This window comes from Lissotriton vulgaris, chromosome 1_1, assembly GCF_964263255.1.
Source record: "Lissotriton vulgaris chromosome 1_1, aLisVul1.2, whole genome shotgun sequence".
NCBI lineage: Eukaryota > Metazoa > Chordata > Amphibia > Caudata > Salamandridae > Lissotriton > Lissotriton vulgaris.
In genome coordinates this window covers 148,660,282-148,675,072 of record NC_141685.1, presented here as the reverse complement: position 1 = coordinate 148,675,072, position 14,791 = coordinate 148,660,282, and the positions used below count along the sequence as shown (strand labels likewise).

At 44.8% G+C, this 14,791-nt stretch overlaps 1 long non-coding RNA gene across 1 annotated transcript in view; it reads left to right on the top strand.

The window, feature by feature from the left end:
- Nucleotides 1-13,162, top strand: part of LOC147737875 (uncharacterized) — a 48,785-nt gene extending 35,623 nt beyond the window's left edge. Inside the window, exons 3-6 of the long non-coding RNA XR_015303732.1 lie at nt 5,727-5,796; nt 6,037-6,138; nt 6,223-6,295; nt 12,086-13,162. This is a non-coding gene — a long non-coding RNA (uncharacterized LOC147737875). The remainder of the gene's footprint in view (nt 1-5,726; nt 5,797-6,036; nt 6,139-6,222; nt 6,296-12,085) is intronic.
- Nucleotides 13,163-14,791: the final 1,629 nt, after the last annotated feature.

The window sequence follows — 14,791 nt, the reverse complement described above, 5'->3', positions numbered from 1 at the left end:
GTCCGCTGGAGCCCCGCTGGAAATCCCCGAAGACCGTTCTTCTCACCACGAGGACCGCAGTGAAGATCGAAGGGAGAAAGGGGTGGGTTCATACGAGTCATGTGAAAAAATTTCATGAACTAAAACCAGACCGAGACTCGTCCACCCCCACCAAAGACTGTGTTGAGCCAAAAGACTTTACAGTTACCGAACGAGAAAAAACTCCCCAAGAGGAGTACAGGTCGAAACTCCGATCTAGCAAGTCAGACAGTTTAATTGTTTAAGTCCTCCCCTAGGTGAATCGGTTAAATAGTTTCTGACATGTATCCCCTAGATCGAGATAGAGAGAGAGAGAGACGATTCAAAAAACGTGCATATTGTAAATCACTTCGTAGTCACTGTATAGTGACACTATTAATCATGTTTATTCTGAGTATTTTAACTATTGTTGCTAGTATTCTGCTACCTATCTACTGGCCTATTTTCAAGCGTGAACAATCTGCTTACAATGTATCTGCTGAACATTCTTTTAGCGAATTGCCTCCACACGAGCTTTCTTACAGACTTGCGCTGCGCAACAATACATTCATTAGTATGTTACATCACTCTCATCAGACCAGCAATGCTACCAATTGCTGGGTATGTGGCCGACTCCCTCCCCATCAGAAATACCAGGGAGCCCTGCCTCTTTTTCCGTATCCATTCTCGCACAATGGCTCCTGTGGTGCATGGTTTAAAATACTTAATGACCTACTTAAATCTTTAGATCCCGAGATTGCCGTTACCCCCGAAGGGAAATGGATTTGGGGAAACCTGAATTCAGTCCTATTCTACGCCTGCTACCCCAATAGTGAAGGTCAATCTGTTTCCGTAGGAACTGATCTAGAAAATGAAGTATATGGGTTAGGCAATTACACAGAAAACCTTATGATTCTTGTTATTGAATCCGAAGCTGCACCCGCCCTTCCTGCCATGTCAGTATTACCAGTCACCGGTCATCTCTGTGTTAGAAAGAAGGGTTCAGTACACTTAGGTCATAGTAAATGCACTACTGTAGTCGAATTCACTGATGAGGGTAGGTCCTCATTCCGAGCTAGACGACATACATATTTTGTTTGTGGCCATACCGCATACATAAGTCTACCTCCAGATTGGGATGGTACCTGTTATCTTGCTTTCCTTCTGCCCCCTGTTTTCTTAGCTCCCCCTGATTATCATCGTAATCCAAATCTAGTAAGCAATAGAGTCCGAAGAGACCTCCCGCTTGTCGATTATACTGAAACGGCATGGGAGCAATACACAGATTTTAATAAAGGATTCTTTTTCTTTGTAGGCCCCGTCCAGAATAGTAAAACAATACGTAGATTAACTAGAACACTTGAAGCAGTAGTACATGAAACCGCTTCCGCTTTAGGTAACATAACAGAGGAACAGTCTGCTATGCGGATTGTTGTCCTTCAAAATCGTCTTGTGATTGACGTCATCTTGGCAGATCGAGGTGGAGCTTGTAAGGTCATCGGGTCAAGTTGCTGTGTTTTCATCCCAGAAAACGCGCCATCTGTATACAAAGCTATTACCCGTCTTCATAAAATTGCAAATCTGATACATCAGAATCCAGGCACCTGGACTTGGTCCGGTTGGTTCTGGACAACGTTAACTGCTTGGGGATGGAAGATCCTATCCTTCCTAGGCATTGGCCTAGTCATAGTATTCAGTTGCTGCCTGTGCCTACAGTGTGGGCCAGCGATTTGTGGACTGTGTGCCACATCCTGCATTGAACATTCCAGTTTTCTCTCAAACCGCCAAAGAAAGAAAGATGAGCAAATGATGCTGCAAGAACAAACTGATAGATTCATGAGGATCGAGATTTCATGAAGGGTCCGTAGGGAACAAGGAGGGAAAGATTCATGTCTACTTACGGAGGATGAATTTAAATTTCTACATGTTTCCCACCCTTCCTACCCTTGTATATACATCCTCCCTAAAATTCACAAGGGGGGAGAGGGGTTTCCACCTGGTAGACCCATTATCTCGGGGGTGGGCTCACCCACCGAAGGTCTTTCCCATTATGTGGACCTTAAGTTGCAGAAATATGTTCTAAGTCTTCCTTCCTATATTCGAGATAGCAAGGATGTCTTGATCAAACTCAATGATTTTGAGTGGTCGGATGACCTTAGTTTCGTGACACTGGATGTCACCAGTCTCTACACGTGTATTGACAGAGTGTATGGGAAGATAGCAGTCCAATCGTTTCTAGATAGAGAGGATGCCCAGCTCTATTCACAGAACGAAATGATTTTGCAGATGATAGACCTCATTCTGCTGAATAACTTTTTTCTCTTCGATGACCGCTGGTACCAACAGACCAGTGGTACCGCGATGGGTTCCAGGTTTGCTCCTTCCTACGCCTGCCTCTTCATGGGGTGGTACGAGAGGGAGCATGCCTGGGCCCGATGTGCCTCCCCTTGGACCAATCATATTGTGTTCTGGGGGAGGTACATCGATGATGTGATTTGTTTGTGGTCGGGAACTGCTGAGGAACTAACCAACTATCTTGTCTACCTTAATGATAATCCCTATAATGTGAAGTTCACCGTGTCATATAACATGAGCAGTATTAATTTTTTGGACATCACGTTCTATTTACAGAACGGTCGGGTCCACAGTAAACTCTATCGGAAGGAAACTTCCTGTAACTCCGTACTACATGCGTCTAGTGCGCATGCTAGTTCGGTAATCAGAAACATTCCGTTTGGCGAGCTCACAAGAGTGCGCAGAACTTGCAGTGAAGAAGATACATTCAAGGAAAATGTAAATGCCACCAAACTGAGATTCCTAAAACGAGGTTATGACCAACAGGTTATTGACAGAGCGGTACGTAGAATTGAGACTGTGGACAGGGAATCTACCCTTACAAATAAGAATGAAAGAGCTAAATTGGATAAAGGATCTAGCAGAGTGAGGTTTGTCACCCAGTAAACATCTCATAGTGACAAAATCTTTAACATATTCAGGAAGAATTGGCACCTGTTAACTGGAATTGAGGGCCTAAAAAACCATATAGGTGAAAAACCTCTGATCACTTACAGGAGGGGCATCTCTTTACGTAAAGAATTGTGCCCGAGCTATGTGACTACACCCCCCAATGAAAGAAATTGGCTAGCTCCTAAACCCGCAGGCTTCTTTACATGTGGAACCTGCAATGTTTGTGAGATGGGTAAGAATAAGACCACCACCTTCTCATATAATAACGGCCGCAAGTTCAGAGTTAACCATTTCTGTAACTGCAATACCCCTTACACAGTTTATGTCCTAGGATGTCCCTGTGGTCGTATATATGTGGGCAGCAGTATACGACCATTGAAACTAAGAATCCAAGAGCATCGCAGGGCAATCATCAACAGGGACATCAGGCACCCAATAATGGAACATTACAATTTGGAACATGTTAATGATAACACCTTTTGGTTGACCGGTCAACTCTACGGATCCGGGGGTCTAACTCGTTTCTTTATTGTTTCATTATGTACTCTGGTACTCCCCTTTTTTACTTTGCACCATTCAACATATTCTATTGCCGACCGAGATTGTCTTTACAATATAGTAGTAACCAGTCCACAAGGTTGCTTGCCCTTTTCCACCTGTTCGTTTTCCTTTTGATTCAGTTCTATTATGCCTTGGGTCAGTTTAAATTGTTTATGTAATCAGCCTGATACAACCCTCCAGTGGACCACTGACCAGTCCATCATGGCAGCCACTTCAGTGCGTCACTTTTGCCTTCTTTTCACCCTTCACAAAGGTTGTTTTTGCAATAACAATCTTATTTACTTGTTCGCCTTTACCTTAATTTTTTCGGGATTCTTCCCTGAATTTATGGCAAAACATTGCTCGGGTTTTATACCTGTTCACTTACATACTGTCTACACTACAACATTTGGGCATTCTTGACTAGTCCATCATGGCCGCCCCACTCGGATGTTCTGCTGTCCTTTTTCCAGCTCTTCACTCCATGCAGGGCTGGGTTACATGTCGCTACCTCTTGCAAACACTCAGGTGTTTGTAATTATGTACCATGTGACCGGCGCACCAGTTTTTAAAAACCGGATCCGATCTGGCAGACCCTGTTCGATCGAATCCGTCACGGGCCATTGCTACAAGACAAAGCTTGGAGGTAAGTGCCAACTTCAAAATGCTTTTGATCAACCTCATTCTGCCAAGTCAGTTTCCTTTGGCACTTCCCGGTCGGCAGACTCTATGTGCCCGCTTTGAATGTCTTTTTAGCTTACTTTAAAAATCAATTTTTTCCTTTAATGTGATTGTGCACTTTGCACTTGTAATGACTTTTCCGTTGTGCGCTAATCTTTTAAGCCGGCAGCATTCGTATTTTGAATGCGTACGCCTCTTAAAACACTTCCGATGTGTATCTGGTACATCGGAAGTATATTTTAATTTTCTGGTGTGTGCTGCCCCGGGGAAGCAGGGTAGTATTTACTTTGCATATATACATGTTACGCTGGGCATATCTATCCCCGGACAAGATAAACTTGTACTTCCCGGGCACGGGAGCCAAATGCCCGAGGTGTGGCACGGAGGGAGCGGATCTCCTCCACATGCTGTGGCAATGTCCCCAACTCCGGGCATACTGGCACTCGATACTCACGACACTGAAACGATGCACGGCAATGTCGATCCCGCTCTCGTGGGAGGCGTGCCTCCTGGGCCTCTTTCATAGGACCAAACTGAACAGGGTGACTTCCCGCTTCTGGGACCTTGGCCTCATCACAGCCAAAAGACTCATCACGAAGCACTGGAAGCGGGCGGCACCACCAGCGGCGGAGCACTGGCGCGCTTCACTAGATAACTGGGCGAAAGCGGAAAGTATATCATTACATAATGAGGAGACGGCGGGATTGCGTAAATACCCCATAGCGGCGCCTTGGGACGATATGATCCGCTCTTTCCACAATGGACCCCAGGCACCAGATACTCCTGAGAGACAGACACCCCCAGATGGGGAACATAGCGATGACCAACACACTCCAGGTGCCGCAGACGACAGACACAACGCTCATACACCTGACCCCTAGGCACCCCCCCCTCTACTCCCCCCCGGCTCAGCTGACACGCCAGGATTGCCGACACCCTCCTGCATCGCCAGCGTACCTCCCACACATGCAAGATCAGACCCGAGCCTGCTGAAACATTGCCACTGGGTCCTCCCCCCCCCTCTCTCCTCGCCCCCCCCTACCGTAGGCCCCACCAACTGCTGCACCGCACGCCCCACGACCCCAAGTTTGACACCCCCACCCCGTTACGTTTTCATCGAAGTAGCTTGATTGACAGGATACAACAACTAGGACAGCATGATCACGCACTGTTTGAACGCTGACATTCTCGGCGAAATGTTGTGATATACTCTGCAGACTGCTCCATGATCTATGTATGCATTACCTTGAATATTGAATCTTCATACATTGAGACTCTGTATGGAATAAGCTTGTATTCTTCTTTTCTCCTTTGCATTGAATAAAAGACATATTTAAAAAAAAAAATACATGTTACGCTGGGCGGCTTAATAATCTCACAGATGTTACCAATGGGCACTTGTAAGACACATGTTTTTGATATTAGATTGCTAGGGATTAATATTATAGTTTGTCTACTGTCAAAGGTAGACACACGTTTTTTTCACCTTGATTGTTCATGGGTGTAATTTATATGTCTTTGATTCTTATTTTCTACTGCAGCACGTGTGGTAGCAGCTTACTAAGGACTGCACATACGTCGCCCTACGTACAGTCTACTCTAAATACTAATGTGAGTTATTTCTGATATTCTTTTTTATTGAGACCCTCCCCTGCTCCCCTCCCCCTCCACCCCCCCCCCTCTTACTATCTTTTCCTTCCACCATCTTACCGCTCACGTCAAACCCCCCCCTGTCACTGTATGTACAAAATAGGATCAGTACTAACTTAGTTGCTGATATTTCGGTTTTGGTCTATACTATCTGCAAGTCGCGATATTCACGACACTTCTCTAATTTTATTATCTTTTTAGATTCAATTGAGATACTACCCTTCATGCAACTGATGTTATCAACTTGACGGTCCGTGACGTTTGCTTACATCTCTATTCCTAATATTGGAATCTTTGTATTAGGTGAGAAGATTAGGAATTTCAGTACACCTATTCTGCTTATTTAAATTTTTCATATTTTATATATCTTGTCCTCTGTTATTTCAGCATCTCTACCACTTCATTGGCCAGCTTTCTTGTCAACTTCATTGTGTCACATCAAGACTAACCAGTATCTTTGGTGAGAAATATATTGTATATATTCTCGAACAATTGGGCCCAGTATATGGCGCGTGTTTGTGTGGTTTTTTAGCATTGGTGATCATTTCCTATTTTGCATAGTTCCATCTAAAGGGATTTTCATTTCCTACCTTTTTTCTATTCCAGTATCTTTCCCCGCCCCTTCTTGACCTCCGCTCGATTTTTACTCTTTTTATTGACTTATCTTTCTTTTAACCCTTGATATATGGTTGTATACTATTTCGCATAACAAATGTGATTACTGTATTTACCATGTTGCACTACCTTTTTTGTATGGATATTTCAAATTTGGGTAACATGCTCTCCAGAAAATAGGATTGCTATTGTGATCTTTTTAGGTGTTGTGTCATCTCTTCTCTCGGAAGCTTGATCTGATGCTTTTAATTTTGTATGTCTCTTTTTTGTAATTGTTTAATTTGAGTATATGTCATTAATATATGTGTATCATTTCACGTTGTTTTCAGCCCTGACGAAGCTCCCACGGTTGGGGAGCGAAACACGTTGGCTGTCCTGTGCACTTTGAAAATATGAAAAAATTAAAAAAATATATATTTTTTGATACAACTTTGGTCCTGTTTTACTTCGTGCTTGGTGCTGCTTCCATTCTTCTCCAAAATTTGTGCTATCCATCTACTTGCTTTTTCGCGTTTTTCTATCCATGCCAGCATTTTACCTGTTTTGTCTCCCAATTCGTAAATTCTGTGGAAGGTATTGGTACTTTTGGCCTTTGCTGTTTCCCATGCATAATTCTTAAATTCTTGGCTAGCCAGTGCCACAGCGTGTGCCGTAACCTCAGTGGGGTCTGCGGCGTGAGCTTTCTCCGCTTGCTGGGTGGCCTCCTCTAGTTCTTCTATGGTCTCTCTTTGTGAGCGTTTGTGTCTCGTGATCGTCGAGATGGCCTGCCCTCTAATAACGGTTTTATATGCCTCCCATAGTGTGCTGGGGGATTGAACTGACTGAACATTTTCTGCAAAGTATTGTGTAGTGGATTTAACTAGGTCTCTTGCAATCTTGGCATTTTTCAGGAACCCAGGAAAAAGCGGATAGATCCTCCGTCTGCCAGGGATATAGGCGGTGTATATGAGTTGGACTGGAGAGTGATCTGATATGCCCCTCGGTAGATGCTCTACCTGTTTCACTTTCTCAGGCGTAATACCCAGTGTCAATATATAATCTATTCGGGAGAGGCTCCTGTGTGCCATGGAGAGAAATGTGTATTGACGCTCTGTTGGGTGCTTAAGTCGCCGAATGTCAGTCACTCCCATTGCGTGTATGAAATCTTGCAGGGCTTGATTGGAGCGGCTTGCTTCCCTGGACGGGTGGCGGTCGATGGTCGGATCCATTACTGTATTAAAGTCTCAACCCATGATCAGTTCTCCCTCTGGAAGGTCCAGCAGGAGCCTCCCGAGGTCCTGAAATGCTTGCTGGTGAAGTGTAGGGGGAACATAAACGGAGAGCACGTGATACAACCTACCTTCCCACTGCCCAGTTAGTACCGCAAATCGTCCCTGTGCATCAGTCCAAGTGTTCTTAATCATGAATGTGGAGCTCTTATGGACCAGGATTCCCACCCCTCTAGAGCCAGATGTGAACTCTGCGTGAGCTACCATTTTAAAGCCCCATCTATCTAGTGCCTTGCATGTTGTTCCTGTCAAATATGTTTCCAGGAGTAGAACAATCGAGGGCCTCTTTTGCTTCAGGTACTATAGGACCAGCCCTCGTTTAATCTTATGACCCAACCCAATCACGTTCCACGAAATTATGGACAAGGGAGGGCCCGGCTGAAGTGGTAACTGAGTGTTGGTCTCCTGCCCCTCATGTGGTGTCACGTCGTGCTTGATATGTATATCCTATGGTCAGTGACTACTGTTGATACCTGCTGTACATGACCTGCCCTGTGTGCGCATAGATTGTATAGTTGACACGTAAACTTGTTCCTTGAAATAACGTAACATATTAAACGTAAACACTGTAACAGTTGCTTCAAGAATCCTTGGCCCCTAATCCCAAACCCTGCCCTCCCCCCCATCGTTTCTGTGACTGTCCCCATCTCCAATTGCTCATTATGGCCCCCGATAAACAATTGTAGTCCCTGAAGAAAGTGGTCATTGTTCACCAGAGACCAAAACAAACCGAAACTTATCGCAACCAAAATCCCAACCCCCCCACCCTGCCTCGCGGATACAGAACCATCCACCACCCCCAACTGAGCAGAGTGCTTACTTCCCAGAACAAAATGTAGTGTTCGTGAGGGTGAGACTACCGTGACTGTTATAGCCTCCTTCCCACCCATCAATGTCCATGCAGCGCTACCAACATCACGGTAGGTCCTACCTGTAGGAGTCTTCATAACTTGCCTGTGTATCACGTCCTTAATCGACCCATTGTAAGGAAGGTCAATGTAACAGTACCCATCACCCTGCGCTCACCGCCCAATCTCGGGCCGTGTCCATATCATAGTCTCCTACTGCGGTGTTGTGAAGCGTGGCAGCCTGTGAGTTCTTTAATCCTTAAAAAGCCAAGTCATAGCGTCGCTTCAGTGATGCAGTTTGTTGTGGGCTTCTGTCTTTTCCATTATCGGTTATTATGTCTTGCATCCCGGTTCCTGGGTTTCCCTGTCTGCCGCCAGCCCTCCAACCAATCTTGCGCATCTTTAGACGATTCAAAAAAACAGGTTTTTCCCTCCGCTTCAACACGCAGCTTCGCTGGGAAGAGCATTGAGTATTTGAATTCTCTAGAACAGAGTTCCCTTTTCACTTCCGTGAAATTTCGTCGTCATTGTGCCACCGCTGCCGTGTAGTCTGGATAGAAGGTGACCTCTGCATTGTCAATTTTGACTGGTGGAGCCATTCGAGCTGTCTGCAGGATGGCATCGCGGTCGCGAAAGTTGAAGATCCTCTCTAAGATTGGACGCAGTGGTGCCCCTGGTTTCGGTTTCCCCCCTGGCACCCGGTGGGCACGTTCTACTGAGAAATAATTTGACAGGCCCTTCAGTTGCAGCTTTGTTTGTTGTTTCCGGTACACCCACCAGGCGTACTTTGCTGCGCCGTGAGTGGCCTCCCTGTTCGTCAAGTATCGCCTTTAATAGCAGATTGTCATCTTCCAGTTTTTGTACTTTGTGTTTCAAGGCCGCTTTGTCGTCAGTTAGCCCCGATGTAGCTTTTTCCACCTCAATCAAACGGTCTGACAACTTGGAGAAGTCCGCCCTTATCAGGGAGATATCGGTGGAGAATGTGCCCATTGAAGTTTGCATTGTGTGCAATGCCGCCATGACGTCGTTCAGGGTGACCTGTTCGGCGTCACCATGCGGGTTGGTCGTCTGGGATGATGTGCGTGGCGCTTTGCTTTCGGGTGACCATTCTGGGGTTCTTTTACATAGGCATATTTTTCCAAGCGCGGAGGCTGTTGCACCTTGGGCCCCCTGCCCGTCATGGTACTTGATCGCAGTGGACACGCACCCAAAAATTCGTGGGAACAGGAGAAGAGACCCGTTTGCCAGCTGTTCCTCGATGTGTTGTACAGTGTGTTCCTTGGTGACTCCGGGAATGCGTGTGGGCCTGCGTTGCGCTGGGCTGGTCCGCTGTGTAGAACCAGCGGCCTGTGGTACCTCCAGCTCCTGTCTTTCAGCCGTGGAACTGCTCCCTATAGCCCCCGCTAAGCTCGTGAGACAACGCCGGGTGTCTTCGCACAGTGCTATCTAGGGTATGCCCCTTAAAATGCCTGCTGGTGTCACTGATTTGCAGCTAGTGCTGCGTGTGAGGCAGGTGAGCGGGCTGGTGTGCTCAGCGGCGGTAACAGAGAGGCCGGTGGTTCCAGGATTAAGCTGCCATTTTGTGCCGCCGTACTGCGGCGTCCCCAGTCCACAGTCCCTGCCCGGAAAAGGTCGGGTTTTCACTCAGAGCCCCCTCGCTGCCTCCTCCAGCAGTCGCCAGTACCTTGTAGTCCGAGGATGTCCTGTGCGCGCAGCCGCTTCCGTTTTGGTTTTCGCCGCCTTTATTCTGTGTCCAGGAGCAGTTCTTGTCGGGTCATCTGTATGCCGGGCCGCCGTGAAACTTTAGTCCCCGGCTTCCGTAGTGCTGTTAGGCCCCGGTTGCACTGTCTCGTAGCCGCTTGAGTTTTAGGAGTCTGGAGTAGCGGATTGCTTCACCGGGTCACCGCAAGATCTCCCGTTTTGTATACAGCCGTAGCAGCGCCTGCTGAAGTCAGGATTATTGTGCGGATTGTCTGGGAAGGTGCCCTGCAGTCACAGAGCTCTGCTAGAATGCAGCCATCTTTCTCGGCCGGTAGCCACGCCGGGAAGTGGTTTTTTATTAGTTTTTTTTCTTTGTTCCTTGTTAGATTCATAATTACTTATCCCATATTAGGATGAGTTTGTCCACGTTTTTTGGCTATTCCGCATACAACACCTCGGTGGAGCAACCTGGAGAAATTACCGTTACAGAAGGCCGTTGAGTTTTCTTTAGACCTATCTGCTGGCTTAGCAAAGTTGCATGATCTTCTTTTTTTCCTTTTTTATCTCTCTCTCTAAGCTCCGGGGCACTTAGAAGCTGTATCTTTCATTTGGCTTATCTAATAAGAGGAAGAGCTGATTTATATTGATCAATGCACTTTGTCCACCTGTTATAATTCTGTTGAGGCTTTCTGATCCCCTGCGTGGGACCAAGTGATGATGTAATTTTTGCCTGTGGACTATGGAAAAAAAAAATTAAACACATTTTTGACATAAATCAGGTGGCAGGCCAAGGCTCCTCTGTGCTCCTCGGTGCCCTGCAGCAGCCGCCGCACGAGCAGCACCATCAGCGCCTTAGCACCGCGGTGCTGGCAGCGGCCGTTCCTGCCTCCATCGCAGATCCTTAGAACTTAAAGCGCCCGTATAACAGGACGCGGGTGAAGCGGGAACCGGTCACAAAACAAACCCTGGCAGTCGTCCCAGGCTCTGCTCCGCTTGCTCGTCAACTCCTCCTCGGCTCGGCCCCTCAGCTCTAATCGATACGCTCTGCACTCAACACCGAATCACAGGCCGACAACAACTGTGAACACCAACAGAGGGAAGAATAGTGTGTTTCCCCCAGTTAGTGAAAAAAAAACAGCATAAGTCTTGGCTGCTTCTGCTGCACCCAGAGTCTTATGCGTCTTTTCAGTCTAAGTTTTCTGTCTGGAAAAAGATTGTGTCCTGGTTTTCTGCACCCAGTAAATCCAGGTGCAGAAAAACCTAACAACTAATGATCAGGTGGAATAAAATGAACACATGAAAGTACGCCTTAATTTCATTGCCCTTGATTCACACTCTGGACCATAGTTGAGGGATAGGTCTAGGCATAGTCCTCGCAGCACACAATAGATTTGCTTGAGGCAGAGGCCAGAGCTCAAAAGTCAGGAAGCCAGATACAAGTAGGTGGTAACTCAGGGCAGGGGGAAACGCCTGTTGTCCGTGGAGGAGTCATTCCCTTCCCAGAAATCTGCATTACAAATTAATTAATAGTATATCTTTTTTTAATATCTGTTTGGTGCCAGTCCATATGACTTTCATATCTGCCTTTGGGATTCTATGTTGCAACTCCATAGGGTACATGTATCCTTTGTGAGCTTAATAAAATGTTGAAAATTCTACAAAACCTCACTCCTACATCCAAGTACTCTCATGCTACCATTCTACACTCTGCTCTGTCTGAAAAACAGCTCAGCATATTCAAAATTCTGCATTGATTTGGCTTGTAAATTATATTTTTGGAAATGTACATGTATTAACTATTTAATTTTAATACTATAGGTGATTGAAATTACTGACGAAGAAAGCAAGATTTAGCACTAAGCAACTGAGTGTCAGTGCCATAAGAAGGATTATTTTGAAAAACTGAAGGACATCCAGCATTCTACGTTTAAACAATTTCCAAAAATCTAAGTGTGGCGAGGAAAGTACTATACCTGTAAGTGAAGTCTCAATTTTGTATTTCATTAACCCAGAGAAAAGCCATATCTGTGCACACAGCATCAGAAATAATGTAGAAAGACCGCTTCAGCATCCTCATCTGAAATATTATCAGAAAGACAAATTGCCTCAGCATGACAGAATAACGTTCATCTAAAGCATCATGTAATTCCAGAGAGGAAGCACACACTGCATAAAAGAAAGTTATAACAAAAGGTATCTTCTGCATAACATCAAAGAAAAGACGCTGAAAGAAGACTCCGAAGCTGACACATTAACAACCAAAAGATTGGAAAATCACCTTTGTTCAACAACCGTTTTTAACCAGTTACGCAGGTTTGAGACTATCTGCCTCGGGATATAACACCTTGACCCACTCTGCTCACTCCTGCGAAAACCTTAAACATTCACCACTTTATTGTGTTAATGACCATCTCAGAGTGTTTCCTTTTTATTGTGTACTGTTCTGTAATTCTATGTAAATCGCCTCAACATTATCTGTTGTGCAGGAGTGATATGTAAAACTGTTAAATATATAAATGGATTAAAGGAGCACCGTTGCGCTATAGCTAATGTAAATAAATCCTCATCCTCAGAACTACTAACCTTAACCTTACCCCAAACATAGAAAGGGTAGAAGGAACTGATGTTCTGCGACTAATGATCCACAATAGTACTCTAACGCCCTCAGTTACTGCCAGTACACCAGTGCAAAAAGGTACTTATCAGTTTAATCATTAAATATCAGACTAACACCTTATTACTGCATTGCTAAGAACCTATACAAATACATTTGAGAAAAACTTCAGTCACAAATTAAGTTGCTGCCGGAGAGGCTATTACCTAAAGACTATTATCTGTTAGAAAATTTCAACAGGTGTTACAGGACTGCTTCCCGACATTTTTTGCTCAATTCAAGTGTTGAGAAGATTACACACAATTTGTTTTAGAGATAGTGCTGAACATTATCTAAACAAGCCTGACTCTAAACTTGAGGCAAAATAACCGAAGTTAGGGAAAAAAGTTACCTGTGCCCAAAAAGATACAGCCATAAATCTTATCTCTCAGAATTTGACAGAATGCACACAGGGGAAAACCACTCTCAGTGCAAAGTATGCCAAAAAAGTTTCAGGCGTAAATCTTATCTCACTGAGCATATGAGAATCCACACTGGGGAAAAACCTTTTCAGTGCTCTGAATGCCAGAAAAGGTTTAGTATCAAACCGAGTCTATATCGACATGAATTAACCCACTCTGTGGAAAAACGTTATCAGTGCTCTGAATGCCCAAAACATTTCAAACATAAATCACTTCTAACTGCACATGTTAGATTCCACACTGGGGAAAAACCTTATCAGTGCTCTGAATGCCAGAGATGTTTCAGTGACAAAATGAGACTCACTAAACATACAAGGACCCACACTTGGGTAAAACGTTATCGGTGCACTGAATGCGACAAATGTTTCAGTGAAAAAAAACATCTCACTGTGCATATAAGAACCCACACTAGGGAAAAACCTTATCAGTGCTCTGAATGCCAGATATGTTTCAGTCAAAAAAGTGGTCTCACTCAGCATATAAGAATCCACACTGGGGAAAAACCTTATCAGTGCCCTGAATGCCAGATATGTTTCAGTCAAAAAAGCAGTCTCACTGAGCATATAAGAATCCACACTGGGGAAAAACCTTATCAGTGCTCCGAATGCCAGATATGTTTCTGTGTAAAAAGCCGTCTCACTCGGCATATAAGAACCCACACTGGGGAAAAACCTTATCAGTGCTCCGAATGCCAAAAATGTTTCAGACAAAAATCTCATCTCACTGAACATGTGAAAATCCACACCGGAGAAAAAAAATTATCAGTGCTCTAAATGTCAGAAAAGATTCAGAGGTAGAGATGGTTACAAGCGCCATAAGAACACACACCATCAAAATAATCAGTTCTCCGAAAGCCAGAAAAGCATACATTTTAAACTCAATCTCACTCTACATGAGCAGACGCACACAGGGGAAAAACATTACCAATTTCTGTGAATGCCAGAAATTCCTATTTGATAGGCACAGCCTCACTAACCATAAGCGACTCCATACTGATGAAAAACCTTATGAGTGCTCTGAATGCCAGAAAAGCTGCAGAAAAAATGCTATTTCACCATGAGAAACTCCACACTAGAGAAAATCCTTATGCCATAAAAGGTTGAATCTGAAAGACAGTGTTATGCTTTATGAGCGATCTCACTCTGGGGGAAAAACCTTATGAGTGCTCGAAATGCAAGCAATGTTTTGGGTACAAATTACTTCTCACTTGACATGAGCGAACTCACACGGGGGAAAAAGCCTATGTGTGTTCTGAATGTCAGATAAGGTTTAGTCTTGAATACAATGTCATTTCACATGAAAGAATTCACACTGGACTAAAGCCATATGCAGGAGGGGAAAGCCAGAAACGTTATACTCAGAAAGGAGATATCACTAAACATGAGAAATGCATCCACACCAGGTGAAAAGTAAGGCGTATCTTGAGTTGCAGAAAAGCTTCTAACAACC